Source organism: Lepidochelys kempii, chromosome 9, assembly GCF_965140265.1.
Source record: "Lepidochelys kempii isolate rLepKem1 chromosome 9, rLepKem1.hap2, whole genome shotgun sequence".
Classification (NCBI taxonomy): Eukaryota; Metazoa; Chordata; order Testudines; family Cheloniidae; genus Lepidochelys; species Lepidochelys kempii.
The window spans coordinates 9,969,393-9,975,523 of record NC_133264.1 but is presented as its reverse complement, the minus strand read 5'-3'; positions in this window follow the sequence as shown (position 1 = coordinate 9,975,523).

Below are 6,131 nucleotides of genomic sequence, written 5' to 3'. Positions count from 1 at the left end.
TTTTTTATCACAGCATACACATATCTACTATTTACAATCCTGCACCCAGCCATTACAAGTCTTAATGTGTGCTCCCACCCATGCGTCTGCAAGGTGCTAGTTTTAAAGGGTGCAGTCAGACAGATCTTAGTCTGGCTCATTCAACTCCCACTTTGCCAAGGATCAAGTGAGGCGTTTTGAGGACTCTGTTGCCCTGCTATATTAGGGAGTTTCACAGCCCATATAAAATATACTATTTCCCTTGCAAATACTCACCCAAGTCTGCTTAAAACTCAGTTTCTGCAAGGGCTGATGCAAGTAAAACATAATCTGTCAAGTGTTTGCAGGAAGCAAACACACAGGTAGTGTGAATGTGGCTAAAGTTGTTATTAATGTCGATTACTTGCAGTGTGGACCAATTGTGGTAAGCACTGCACAAACATACCAGAAAGCTCTGCCAGGAAGATCTTGTAATATAATTTCTGATAATGGCAAATTGAAAACTGATAAAAGGAAATCCATTTGACACCATGTACAGTTAGCCTGTGGACCGCAGAGCCAAATTGGATTCGACATTGATGTGAATAACAAGAATATTCAGAATCACAACAGTAAATACTAAAAATAAATAAACAAAAGAGGTTAAAACATAAATCATCCCCAGGGACAGATTACCTCATAACTAACTGCTCCAGGGCTTCTTGCACTTTCCTCTGTAGCGCCTGGAACAGTATTGTAGGCCAGATGAACCACTGGTTGGATCCTGGACGGTTTATGTTCCTAGAAGATGAAACAACTGAGTGTACAAGCAGTGAAGTGCAGGGATGGAAAGAGTATGAGGGGATCAGTATTAAAAATATGCACTTAGGCCAACTAGGGACATAAACTGATGGTTCTAAATGACTTTCTACAGTTCAAAATAAAAAAAAGTAGCTAAGTAAATATCTGCCATCCCTACTAGCCATCCAAATGGCCTCTCTTTGTGGTGATTCCCTATAGATATTATTCTTGAAGTAGGCCTTGGGGGAGCAGAGGGGTGAAAGAGGGGGTAAGATTTGCCTTGCTCTCCAATATAATTAATGTTTTAGTTGCTTTAAAGTATTCAATGAACACACTATACATGTACCTGAAATGTACTGAAACGGCCCAGTCTTTCTCTGGTGTAAACTAGGTTAGCAGCACTGGAGACAATGCAGCTAATGCTGATTTACATCAGCTGAGAATTTGGCTCAAGGGTGTTGTTTTTTGTCTCCAGTTTTCAAGCTTTTACTAGCTGGAATAGGGCACATTCCATGCAGGAGCTCGTGTTATGCATTTAGCATAGGAAATCATCACCTTTATGCAGGCAAGTAGCAATGTTTCTGGAAGGCTCGCATTAGGCAAAAGCTGATTTATTGGTGTAAATGAAGCACTTTACACAAATGGGGAAATGCCCACCACGCAGGCATCTGGAATTCGAGACATGCATATTGCTTTGCTTCATGCTGGCAGAGCTGCAACTAAATTCTGACCCAGAAGACCACTGCCACCTCAGGGTCTCAGATCCTCCAATCACCTACAGTTTTTCTCCTCCCACAGCTTTAACCCTTACAATGCTGGCTGAATTAATACTTAATGTGACATAGATCTCTGTAGTTGTCAAAAGACTAATCTGTCACCTTTCTCCACACCCCAATTTCAAATTAGAAACCTGCCCCGCAATATATCTTTTTGGATTTATGGAAATACTACGTTCACACAAGCCATTAATGAGTGATTCTGTCAGTTAGGACCCTAATATCTCAGAATTATCCTGTACTGTAGTGGTTTCTAAGGCAACCACACTTTTTGAATGAACTGTAGAGTAAAGTATGTAACAGTCAGTCTACAAAAAGCAGCCACTGCTGTTCTAAGTACATGCAAATAGCAGGGTACCTGCTCTTATTGCATTTAAAGGCTGGGCCACATCCTCAGCTTCAGTGAAAGGAACTGTAGTGATTTATACCAGCTGAAGCGCTGGCCTTTAGTGATTTGGGATATGATATTTAATAAAAATCAAGCCGTTGAAGAGAGTAAGACTATAAATCAGGAAGAAGGAAAGCCACCAAAATATTAAGACCAGTCCTTTTCAAGTCCTTTGAGGACTCCCACTGGGCTTTGAGTGAAGAGGAAGTGATTGGAGGGATCTGAGAAATTGTATATTGTGCTTGGGGCTTCAAACTGCAACAATTTTGGGGTTTTCTGTTTTGTTTTTAAGATCCAAAACTCCTTGAACTCTAGGAGAAATTAGTTTGGAACTTTGCAGCCTGGCTTTCTCTTATATCCCTAAGTGTTTCCTCCCAACCCTAGAATAGGTACAGTCTGGGTGTTTAAAAAAATCTAACTTTAGTTATGTTTTCCCATACACAAAGAGCTGTGCTCTAATTTTGGTGATAATGGGTCGTATTTTGTATTAAGAGAACACCATCATCGAGAGAACAAATGTAAGATTTCTATGAGAGAGAGAGAGAGTCTCCTCTGTAATAGGCTGACTCTGGACACAAAATGGCAGCCTCTGAAGCAACGAGCGGGAATGTTCTCTGTTTAAAGGTGCAGTACAAATTCAAAAATCTTTTAAGCTGCATATAACGTAACTCTTACCCTAGTTTTCTCTAATTGAATCTAGTTAAGGCTTTTGAGCACTGGAGAATCTTAAGGAATTCTGAGAACAGTTGTTCTCAAAGTCCATAAAATCCAACCAATAGTATGCGTTAGTCATATCTAACTGAAGAAAGTGATTGGGCCTCCCAGAGAGAGGGCAACAGTGTAGGTTTCTAAAGGAAAGTGATTGACAGGTTCAGAGATGACTGCTAACTAACCCTTATGGCAAATATATTTAATAAAATGTGGATTTCAGTTTGCCCCAACCCCTCCTTCCTTGCCACCATCCTCTAATCAATATTGGACAACGCATGTGGCTATTTTGACATTTCCATATCAACTTTAACCTGATCCACGTGCATGTTCTTTCAAACAGAATAGCTAACGGAGACTTTTATAATGCCAGATCTACAGTACAACAATGCAGCATAAAATATGCTTTCAACTATTGTGCACGTCTTTTGCAAAGAAAACTTCTGATGCATTCTTTTATCTACTCCATTTTATGTGGGCCAGCCCTTGTGCTTCTAGATTTTTCTCCCCTCCAAAAAAGAAATATTTGTCTAATAGATTGTCACTGCTCTCACATTTCCATTTTTAGCACATGCAGATGTGCTCATTCTGATGGAACCTTTCATTTTACTAAACGTGGAGAAGGATTTTTTGTCCACACACCAATTGAGCTGCAATTAGGATCATTACAAGAAATGGATCCAGGAAAGTTTCTTGTGTAAAGTAGGTCCTAGGTTTCTTGGCAACAGATTTTAAAAAAAAAAAAAACAAGAAAAGAAATCCAGGACATCTCCTTCACAACAATCTCCTTCCATCATATCTAGTCTTTTGTTGGGTCTTTTCATTTTTTCAGTTTCTCTTCCCAAGAAAGTAGGTAGCGATAACCATAGGTATCCCGGAGCCTTTTGTTAATGCCGTAATAACAGAAGAAGATTGTTCAAAGGTGTGCTTGAAGTATGCAATTTCCAATTCCCTTTTGAGTGGTCAAACATTATTCAGCCTTTGCTTTTGATTCAAGCTAAACAAAAATCAAAGATACACCCACCAAAATTCAGGATTTTGAAAGTTTCATCACCCCATGTTTGCTGCTAATACTTACGAAATAGAAAAGAATTCTAATTTAAAAATGTAGGGGGCGATAAGTTCACTCTCCTTGCCACCCTAAAGATGTAGTTCAATAGGCATTATGAATTTTGTAATATCCTTGCAGTGTTTTTACTAAAAGCCAAAGCAGAATGACCCTAGCTGAACAATACCTCTTGTAAAATTGCAGCAGTTGCTAAAAGCTTGAATACTGCAGAAAACCATGGGTCTGAATGCAGTTCTGTAGACTCTTTAAGAACAATTGATATAATTTTCAGGTGTCTGAAGTACAAAGAAAAGGAGTACTTGTGGCACCTTAGAGACTAACAATTTATTTGAGCATGAGCTTTCGTGAGCTACAGCTCGCTTCATCAGATGCAAAGATGTACAAAGACTCATCTGCTGCATTCTGCCAGGCAATTATGAGGTTGAAAGTGGCCTGGATCTCAATAAGTAGACTTGAAAAACCTGTATGATGGGGATCCTGAAAGGACAACATTGGGGGATTTTCTGGGAGTCAGCGATGCTGTACTTCATATGTGGCTGTGAAAATAACACTTAATGGGTGGATGGAAAGGATGCCTTTAACTACTGGAACTTGAGGAAACATTTTAGGTGGGATGTTTATTTCTGAGACCTTTAATCTATTTTTCTAAGGGAGCACTCGCCACATTTCCGAAAATGTTTGGACAACAGTAAGTGTATTAAGCTCCAAACAGCTGCTGTCTGTTTAGCAAAGTCAGAGAAAGCATGCCTTATGCACATTTAACAGTGGGTGGCACACATGGAAAAATGTCTTGTTCCATCAAACTGCAACATGATGTGTCATGAACAGCTTGTCAGAAAACAATGTAGGTTTTGCGTTTGCTTCCAGGTATTACTAGATAGAGAACATCTGACCTGTGATTTTTTTTTGTTTGCAGCTTATTAGTGGGTGGGGTTACCCACACAGATGCAGGTATTTAGGGATTAACTGGAAATTATGCAGAACAGCAGGTACCATCACTTAGCAGAAATTCAAAATCGTGAACACAGTTTATCTGCTACCATCACTTTTGAAGGGGGTCGTGATACATACCATACTCTCTTTGCTAATTCATAGATTCCAAGGCCAGAAGGGACCATTATGATCATCTCATATGACTTCCTGTATAACACAGGCCATAGAACTTCCCAAAATCATTCCTAGAGAATATTCTTTTAGAAAAACATCACTTTGTGATTTGAAAATTCGCAGTGATGGAGAAACCCTCACGACACTTGTTAAGTTGTCCCAATGATTAATTACTTTCACCGTTAAAAATTCACACCTTATTTCCAGTCTGAATGTGTCTAGCTTCAGCTTCCAGGTGGGATTGTGTTACACCTTTCTCTGCTCAGTTGAACAGCTTATTATTAAATATGTATTCCCCATGAAGGTATTCTGAGTAGCGGGTTGGACTAGATGACCTCCTGAGATCTCTTCCAGCCCTAATCTTCTATGATTACAAACTGTAGTTTTGTCACCTTTTAACCCCTTAACCTTGTCCTTGTTAAGATAAATAGACTCAGAGACTATCCATATAAGGCATGTTCTCTAATTCCTTAATCATTCCTGTGGCTCTTCTTTGAACCCTAACCCAGGCCATCGCCTCCACCCAGACTTTTCCCCAAGGCCCCACCCTCGCTCCCCCTTACCCCAAAAGTTGGGGGGGGCTCTGCTCCAGCTGGCAGCCAGGGGCAGCTTGTGTCAGCCCCGGGGGTTGGGCCAGCAGCCTGGGCTGGCCAGTGGCCCGGTTCTCAGTGCTTAGGCTGATGCACGAGCCTGCCTGGGGATTGGGCCAGCACGGCTCGGAAGGGCAGGCCAGTGGCTCAGCTTGGCACAGGTGGGCCAAGGCTCCTCTGGCCAAGAGGGGCTCAGGGTTCCAGCCAGAGGGGAGGGGTTTGGGGTTCTGGCAGGCAGGGCCTCAGGCGGAAGGAACGGGGGCTAGCCTCCCCGAAAGGGGGCTTCACCCGCTACCTATGAATAGATAGATGTGTAAGGAGTCAGTCATCCTGTTCCCTAGTGTGATCTGGCATTCTGTAGCAAACACCAACTAATATCCCATCTTGTGCTTTATCTGTTAGGACATTTGGTCCATCCTGGCTTTTATAGAGATGAAAACAAACCCTATCACATAGTATATGTCTATGGAGGAGCATAAGCATAGTAGCTGATTTAACAACAGAACATGGTAATTTACCACTTTAAAGCTTCTTACTGGGTTTTTAGTGTATTCAATTAGTTGGGTAAAGTAGGAAATTAATAGCATATACATAGCCGCCTATTTTCATGCTGGAATATCGTTTGATTTTTCTCCCCTACCCCTACCCCACCCCATTTAAGAGTCTTTGGGACAATGAAACAACTTCCAGGATTTGAACCATTAAAAAAACTGAAAATTTGAATTTGGGATAAA